Below are 9,524 nucleotides of genomic sequence, written 5' to 3' on the forward strand. Positions count from 1 at the left end.
CAACTCCGTAAGACAGGCCTATGATGTGTTTTTTGCGATTTCCGAACAAGAAAAGGGATAATCTTTTCCGCGTTGCTCTCCGAGACACAGCTGCTGCACTGCCAGCCAAGACGAGAGGAGCAGGACTGAGAGAGGAGAGGGGAGGGGCTGGGGGCGTGCCTGAGAGCACCCACACACACATGCACAGCACAGAGAACAGGGAACCGGCGGAGGAGCAGGCAGATAGACTAGACATGCAACTGAGCAGAGCACACGTTAAGAATGGCTGAAAGAACGAAGCGATCAGATTCTAAAGTGTGGTTGTACTTCACTCGAGTCGATGGTGACAATTCACGTTGTCACAAGTGCAATAAAACCTTCGCTAGTAAAAGGTGGAAACACGAGCAATTTGTCTAAACACTTACCAAAGTGCATCACATTCAAACGGAGAAATGCACAGTTTTTGACAAGCTAGCTCGCCCTCCATCATCTCCTGTCAATGATACCACGGCTGCGTTACCCAGTCTACCTCATCAGGTAACTATGTGAACATGGTAATGATTAAGACGAGAGTAGTAAACATTTCCCCGCTGTTTGGGTGTGTTCATCATCATAAATGCAGTCTGCTATAAATCGTCAGGTGACGGTCATCATCTCAGTTGTCATTCAGAAATGTTACTTTCAGAGCAGGGGGGATTTTTATTTAGTGATTTGGGGGGAAGTAGGCTACAGCAGGCAGATACTGTCTTGCTTTATTTTTATTATGCTTTCAGTTTCCCTAGCTGAATGTTGCTATTGGCACAGTGTGGTAGAAGGATATTTTAGGATATTTAAATTAATAATAAAAACGCACCCATTAAGATTTTGCTACTTTTTTTTGTTAAAGCTAGTGCTAGTGGGAGAATGAATGAGGAAAGGATAAATGAGTGCCACCTAACTGTGACCAGGTTAATTTGTCTCTTTTTCCCCCCCTTTCTCCTCTTAAAAATAACAAAAAGAACCGACAAGAACCAGTCCCATTTGTTTCGGGATTTTTTTCTCGTAAAAATAACAAAAAGTACCAATAAGAGTACCGTTAAAGTACCGGATCGATAAGCAGTATCGATAAGAGTACTAGTATCGTTAATTCCTTAACGATACCCATCCCTAATTACCACTACCATAAACTTTTGCGTGTAGTGCCGTTTCAAAGCCGAGGCAAATGTGCCGCCTGCCTGCTTGGAATATCCAAGGGGCCAGTGTAAGACCCATGGACGTTAGTTATTCTTGGAATGCGAGTTCAACGAGCCAGTTAACATGTCTTTACATTCTACATTAAATGAGGACATTATCGTTTGCTTTATTTTGTATGTTAGATACTTAGTGGCCAAATATATTAACATGTATGGTCTAGAAAGGTCTGCCCATGTAGGCACTAGGCATCCATTTTGCCTGCACAGAATTTTCTTGCAATGAAGATTGATTGACAGCTGTCATGTCGTGATATGATTGGTTGAAATGGGGGTAGAAATTTGATAGTTGTTCGTTAGGTCGGCATACAGTAGATTACAGCTATGAATGAAATCCTGAAAAATTAACTTTTGCTGTGAAAAAGTGTGAAAACAATCAATTTGGTTTTTGTGAATTTCTTGGCACACATGATTAAACGGGTGCACTGAATACCCAGGGATGTGAACTAAAATTTAAATAAAAAGTAATTGTTGGGTTCTGCTCGTTTTTAAATTCGGCATACATCCAGTGCATCAACATCCCAACTTTCCTATTCCCACAGTCTTCCTCCACCAAAACACATCATGGAGGGCGGTAGCGATAAGCGTGAATCAATAGGCTACTACAAGTTTGGTATTGAATTGAAGCATACCTTGATTGGTATATACAGGCCACATTTACAATTAACGACTCATAAAACCTCTTAAATCATCCTGTGATGCATGTGCACTTGTCTAATAAGCAAGGCATCATTTTATTGTCAGATTTGTGTATGGAGTTTGGCCTAGGCTTATCTCTATACAAAGGAGAACGGAACTCATGGCTGGATTGTTGTTAGGCCTATTAAATATTAGCTAGCGTGTGTGTCTCACATTAGGGCCTTATGAAATATATCATTCATATTCATATCTTGCAATCCAACAAAAGACAAATCAATTTGTCGCGCATTAACACGTGCGCCACAGCATAGGCCTGCTGCTTATTCTATATGGAATAAAACATACATCATTAGCAGCTAACATTAGCGTCACAGGCTGAGATACACCAGCGAAAACACTAATTAGAGTGACTATTGTTATATCTAGGAGGGTAACCGGGCTATAGATCGTGGTTGTAGTTTAACGTTGGGCGGATTGATTAATTTCTGAAAGGCCTAACTTCACTTGTGCTTAGCCAACCTTTTAGCGAGAGCTAACGTTATGCTAACGTGTTTGTTACGTACCTGTGCTTGCTCCGGGAGCAGAGAGGACGACGTCGGAGGAAGTTAACGACGGCAAATGCTTGACGTTAGTGTTATCGCGGAAAAACGAATGAGGAAATAACTGCTTTTCTGGTCCGAAAATGAAATAAAAATAGCTAGTTAGCTGCCTAGCTAGCTGGTCTCGTCTCTTTCAACCAAAGCACGAACAGAAACCACGTGACGTCACACCCGCAAGACACTGGTCCAAACGATGATGCGTTCAAGTCCAATGGGAAAGACGTAAAAAATACGAGCTAATCAGGATCCGTTCACCTCACCTCATAAATGATGTCAATGTTTCACCTCAGTTTCAAACTAGTACTGTAAATGGCTCCTACTAAACTATTAGTCTAGGGAATCTGTGAGAAAAAATGACCCAACCTTAAACAAATTGCAACATAAATTATTTGTGTTGTATTCAGCTCTTGAAACCTTCCAATTTAACATACTGAAAATCCCAGAAAATCCCAGTAGTGGAACATTCTCAAAATTGGCATTGTCTCCACAAAGGAGGTGATGTTTTCGGTGCCGTTTGTCTGACCGTTTGTCTGTTAGCAGGAGGATTACGGCAAAACTACTGGGCCGATTTTCATGAAACTTGGTGGAAGGGTGTAGCGTGGGCCAAGGAAGAACCCATTACATTTTGGAGCGGATCTGATCCGGGTCGGCTCAATGGAGGGGGCGGGGCTAGGGAAAAGAGTCCGTTGCTAGGGATAGGAAGGTCTAGAGAGTCTGGATTCGAGAGGTGGGTAGGGGGCACGGACAGGTGTATCGGGGGAGTCAGTGTATGTGGGAGGTGGGAGGGGGTGTGGTCAGGAAAGGGGTGGGGCTAGGGAAAAGCCCTACCAAACATACTGTAACATAACAAAACAAAACATAAAAAATGTAAGTGTGGCTAATATGTTCTAATAGTTAGTGGAAAAGGGTGAGTTTTCATGCACATCTTGTTCCCTCAGACAGCCATCGCAAACCATAACTTCATAGTCATGTCATTCACGAGTCTCGCATTGGAGGCAATTTGATTTCGGCAAGGCACAGTGCAAGTTGTAGCTCAAACATGCAGACGAGTGGACAGGTAGGCTAAGTCTCCATATCCGAAGGTTATGGGTAAGTTGACCGCCATTTATTGTCTGTTACCAATGACAGTCATTGTCTGTTACCATTCAAAGTAGGCTAGCTTAATAAGCACTTATTAGTTAGCTATAATAGGTATAGCTTAATAATAGCTTATTAAGATACTTGTACTATCTGTTATTCATTTTCTTTGTGCAAATAAACAATAAACAAACATAAATAAATAAACTATAAACACTTACTCTGGAGATGATGTAGCCTACCACTTGTGCTCTTCTCCCTACTTATACTCCAACCACTTATAAAGCCTCAGCCAGGCGGTAATGCAACATAAAGGATGCCAACTGCCATAAAACACCACAGAAGGATTTATTACATCACTGATGACATCACAATTGCTCGAGTGACATCACTGATGACATCACAAATGCTCAAGTGACATCACTGATGACATCACAATTGCTCAAGTGACATCACTGATGACATCACAATTGCTTGAGTGACATCACTGATGACATCACAATTGCTCAAGTGACATCACTGATACATGACAATCGTGACATCACAATCGTGGCACACACACCGCCCGCCCACTTATTGGACCATAACATCAGAACCATTGATGGCCACAACACATTCCATGTTATGGGCATTATAGCTGGAGTTACACCAGAGAGCCAAACCAGTACCTCTGATAGCTGTGACATAGCAGCAGTTGGACACATCAATATCCGAAATCAGAGACCCCCTGGCCTTTCATCCATGTCCTATGGGAGGATTGAGAATGCCACAGGTGTGTGATTCTCATGAACATGGTACAACTCATAGCAAAACTCAAAGATATCAAGTAGGATCTAATTTCACCATTCAAATTGAAATTATAATCCACTAGGCATCTTGCACCCTACGCGAGTTCGCCTGCCTTGCAGCTCGCTGAGCTAGCCCTGCAGCTCGCATAAGCAGCTGCTTCGCATTGGAGGCAATTTGATTTTGGCAAGGCACAGCGCAAGTTGTAGCTCAAACATGCAGACGAGTGGACAGGTAGGCTAAGTATTCTCCATATCCGAAGGTTATGGATAAGTTGACCGCCATTTATCGTCTGTTACCAATGACAGTCTGTGTTACCATTCAAAGTAGGCTAGCTTAATAAGCACTTACTAGTTAGCTAATAGCTTACTAATAGGTATAGCTTAATAATAGCTAATTAAGATACTTTCTAAGGTACTATCTGTTGTTATTCATTTTCTTTGTGCAAATAAACAATAAACAAACATAAATAAACAATTATAGCTGCTGCGCAGCAATGGGTCGTGGCCGGGCAAGTCTCAAGGCTTTGAGCTAGAGTCCCCAAGTCAAGGCTGAAGTATTTTAGCTATACTCCAAGTCAAGTCTCACGTCTTTGGTCACAAGTCCAAGGCTGGTGGTGTTTTATGGGACTGGATGCTTGCGTGTAAAAAGACACACTGCTTCCACTTATATAGGGTGAGCCAGGAAGGATTTATGACATCACTGATGACATCACAATTGCTCGAGTGACATCACTGATGGCATCACAATTGCTCGAGATGATGTCATCAGTGGGACGGACAGACAAACAGACAAACAAACAGAGCCCTAGCTCCCTTAGATAGATAGATGTGCTCATTTTTGAAGTATTTCCAGACACTTTTAGAGACACTGTGAGGGAATAAATTCATTACCGTAACACATTTCTAATTGGAAATATGAAACAACAAACTTTTTTTTCCAATGGCAAGCACTTCAATATGCTCAAGGGTAATGGGTATCACCCAAAATGTGTATGATTAACAAATACGAAGTTGTAGCTAACATTGTGAGAAATGACATGTTGTATTACGACTACATACTTACATGAGAAAATAAAAATCTGTTCTACTTAGAGACTCAACAACCATTTCTGTGGATTCCTTGCCCCCAAAAATGTGGAAATAGACACCAAATTCGTAATTCTAGGTCTAGTTGGAGTCAAGATATGGCCAACATTTTAATAAAGGCAGCCATTTTGATAAAATGTAATTTTAACATATTTCCCCTAATGGGATTTTCTGGGATTTTTAATATAGTGTTTCGGGCATCAATATAAACATAAAAATGTGAAAATAAATTCTGTTGCAATTAGTTTAAGGTCAAACCTTATTTTCCCTAGACTATATCGTTCACCTCATCTTCAGATGCTAATGCCGCGTTCAGTTTCAAAATAGTAAATGGCCACTACTAGAATATACAACTCACCTCATCTTCAGATGGCAATGCCACATTCATGTCAACTGGGGACAACCGGTCACATCAGCCACATGTGGACATGTGGACATGTGGACATGTGGGCCTTTCAGCCAACTGCATTACTGATGACAGCAGTCCAAGAGATAATAAATAACATTCGTTATAATTATGCACAATACACTCAACTCTAATGCTACTTGTGAAAAATAGGTAATATCTGTATCAGTTTGTTCATGATTGTGGTTTATAGTTGATTTTAAATTGCTAATTAAGCCTACAGTATGTCCAGTCTCATACAAGCCACAAATAGGCTACCTTAGGCACAGTGGTGTTGCCATTCAGCTTTATGGCACTTTAGGCAATATTTGGTGGTACCTCAACAACCTGGCCAATAGTTTTCAACTATTACCCCCTAAACCACCCACAACCCCCTACCCCTACCCTAAACCACCCACAACCCCCTACCCCTACCCTAAACCACCCACAACCCCCTACCCCTACCCCTACCCTAAACCACCCACAACCCCCTACCCCTACCCCTACCCTAAACCACCCACAACCCCCTACCTCTACCCTAAACCACCCACAACCCCCTAGCCCACACATGGGCAAAATGCGGCCCTGGGGCCGGACCCGGCTCCTGGACCATCACAATCCGGCCACCAATATCTTCAAAGGAAAACAAAACAACCCCCAAAAACTCAATGAAAAGCAGCATTATGTTAATAATTTTCATCTGCTACAGCAGGAGAAATTATCAATCACAATGGGAGAGAGCAGGGGTTCTCAACCTTTTTTGGCTTGTGATGCAACTTTGATGTCACAAATCGAGGGACCCGAGACATTCAAATTCCGGTACACCATCGATCATATCATCAGTGACATCATCAGTGACATCACATGTAACAGTATGCCCCCCCCCCCTCAGAATTCGGATTTTAATCTGAGAATTCTGACTTTTTTTCTGAATTCTGACATTAATCAATACTTTACATTAAATGATGAAATAAATAGTTTTCAAAATATATAGCAAAGGAACCCTCAACCATGCATGCAATTACATAGGAGATGAATAGGGGTCATTTTTTACCCCAGTTGTGTAGTAATTATTATGTCAGCCCAGTCTCATGAAATGCATATATATGACACGCGGGTTGTTATCTCGTGATTTGGCGTGCAGTTTGGCAGCAACAATGGCGGCAAGTAACGTTAACAAACTCGCAACCACTAACCCAAACCCTAACCCTCAACCTAAGCCGTAACCTAACCCTGACCCTAACCATAACCCTAAACTTAACCCCCATAACTTCCACGTAAAGTTATTATGCATGTTAGATTTCTAATGTAAGTGGACTCAGCGAAGTTGCGTATGAACTGCATGAGAAACTGCGTTTCTGTGTATGTATTCCACAAGATAACACCCTCGTGTCATACATATGCTCTCCCATGAGATCGGATTGATTATGTTATGCATTAGAGCAGGGATACTCAACTTGCTTTGCCCGGGGGCCACTTTCGTGAAATGATAGAAGGCCAGGGGCCAGTTTATAAACAAACAATATACATTTTTCTGGAGCGGATTGTAGGTTTTTGGGGTGTCAGCCGGAGTTTAGTCTGACAATGTTGTGCACACCGGATAGTTAGTTAGGTTAAGTTAGTTAGGTTAAGTACATACATGTGCCTGGGAAGTGGACTAGAATGACATGGACATTTGGACACTTATTCAGCGGGTATCTTGCATCTTGCATTCAGGTGCACTGTTTTTTCTTTTTTTGCAATTCCATCGCGGGCCACACATTTAAAATAAATAAATACAAATAAAAGTCACTATCTATCTGATAGAGAATTAATTAACACAATGGTGATTGAGGCTATGGCCCATTGATGGAAGCAGTGAGTAGTGACATTATGTGTGACATTAGTAATGTCACATAATGAAACAATGTCTGTGCCTCACCTGCAATTACCACTCATCGCCAGGTGAGTTTGTTTGTTAGGGGCGCGGGCTGTATTCTAAAGCAGTGTCAATTCCCTCATACTTACCTAGTAACTACAGTGTAACTACATTCTAAAGCAGTGTAAATTATCACAGGGCGTTAAGGAGCCTGATGGCATGTGGGAAAAAGCTCTTGCAGAAGCGGGCTGATCTGCTCCGGATGCTGCGATATCTCTTGCCGGAGGGCAGGAGGGTGAACAGATTGTTGAGGGGGCCAAACAGGCATAACTGGTGGCGAGGTGCAAAGTGGCAGCCAGTCAGCACTACGTCAGACGAGCGGCTAATGATAGAGCAGAGTGTTCTAGGACCAGACCATCTGGTTCAAGAGTGGGTAAGAAGGTGGGACCTTGACTACGTTCTGACAGACGTATCTGAGACAATGCAAGCTAAACAAACCACTGAGACCGAAAGCACAAGCTCCAGCGGTCCAGAGACCGTGAGCTCCACGAGGAGCACCAGCGGACCCCCTCTCCAATGAATCTAATAAATGAGGACTTTGGTGGGACTCGATCATCCCTGGCTGCCTTACAACCAGCAGGTCCTGGTCACTGGCTGCCTTACAACCAGCAGGTCCTGGTCACTGGCTGCCTTACAACCAGCAGGTTCTGGTCACTGGCTGCCTTACAACCAGCAGGTCCTGGTCACTGGCTGCCTTACAACCAGCAGGTTCTGGTCACTGGCTGCCCTACAACCAGCAGGTTCTGGTCACTGGCTGCCTTACAACCAGCAGGTCCTAGTCACTGGCTGTACCCTGTACCCTGTACTTACAGGGTAAATTCACTTCTTGTACCCAGTACTTACCCTGTAATTACAGGTGTGGTACCCGTACTTACCCTGGAAGTACAGATTTTGTAGCCTGTACTTACAGGGTAAATTCACTTCTTGTACCACGTACTTACCCTGTAAGTGCAGGTGTGGTACCCCGTACTTACCCTGTAAGTACAGGTGTGTGGTACCCCATACTTACCCTGTAAGTACAGGTGTGGTACCCCGTACTTACCCTGTAAATACAGATTTGGTACCCTGTACTTACAGGGTAAATTCACATATTGTACCACGTACTACTTACCCTGTAAGTACAGGTGTGCTACCCTGTACTTACGCTGTAAGTACAGATTTGCTACTTTGTGCTTACAGGGTAAATTCACTTATTGTACCCTGTACTTCCCCGTACTTCCCCTGTATGTACAGATTTGGTACTTTGTACTTACAGGGTAAATTCATTTCTTGTACCATGTACTTACCCTGTAAGTACAGGTGTGGTACCCCATACTTACCCTGTAAGTACAGGTGTGGTACCCTGTACTTACCCTGTAAGTACATACATTTTACATTACATTACGTCATTTGGCAGACGCTTTTATCCAAAGCGACTTACAATAACACATTTTTTGTCAGCAATAGAGCAATCAACTATGGAGCACAGTCTATGACAACTACAACTTCTGAAGGAACAGTGGTACAAGTTTAGGTTAGTGGTACAAGGTTGGTTAGTTTTTTTTTTTTTTTCTTTTTTTTTTTTTTAGAAAGAGAGAGAACGAAGTTAGATCAAGAAGGGCCCAGATGGAGCCTACAGTACAGATTTGGTACCCTGTACTTACAAGGTAAATTAACTTCTTGTACCCAGTACTTACCCTGTAATTACAGGTGTGGTACCCGTACTTACCCTGGAAGTACATATTTTGTACCCTGTAGGCTACTTACAGGGTAAATGCACTTCTTGTACCGCATACTTACCCTGTAAGTACAGGTGTGGTACCCCATACTTACCCTGTAAATACA

The 9,524-nt window shown here is 42.6% G+C and overlaps 1 protein-coding gene across 2 annotated transcripts in view; it reads right to left on the minus strand.

Annotated features, from left to right (window-relative positions):
- Positions 1 to 2,583, minus strand: part of srrm2 (serine/arginine repetitive matrix 2) — a 49,134-nt gene extending 46,551 nt beyond the window's left edge. For both annotated transcript variants that reach the window (XM_083649248.1, XM_083649247.1), the window contains exon 1: positions 2,411 to 2,583. The gene's annotated coding sequence lies outside the window, so the exon portion shown is untranslated. The remainder of the gene's footprint in view (positions 1 to 2,410) is intronic.
- Positions 2,584 to 9,524: the final 6,941 nt, after the last annotated feature.

Source organism: Poromitra crassiceps (genome assembly GCF_964638095.1).
Source record: "Poromitra crassiceps genome assembly, chromosome: 13".
Classification (NCBI taxonomy): Eukaryota; Metazoa; Chordata; class Actinopteri; order Beryciformes; family Melamphaidae; genus Poromitra; species Poromitra crassiceps.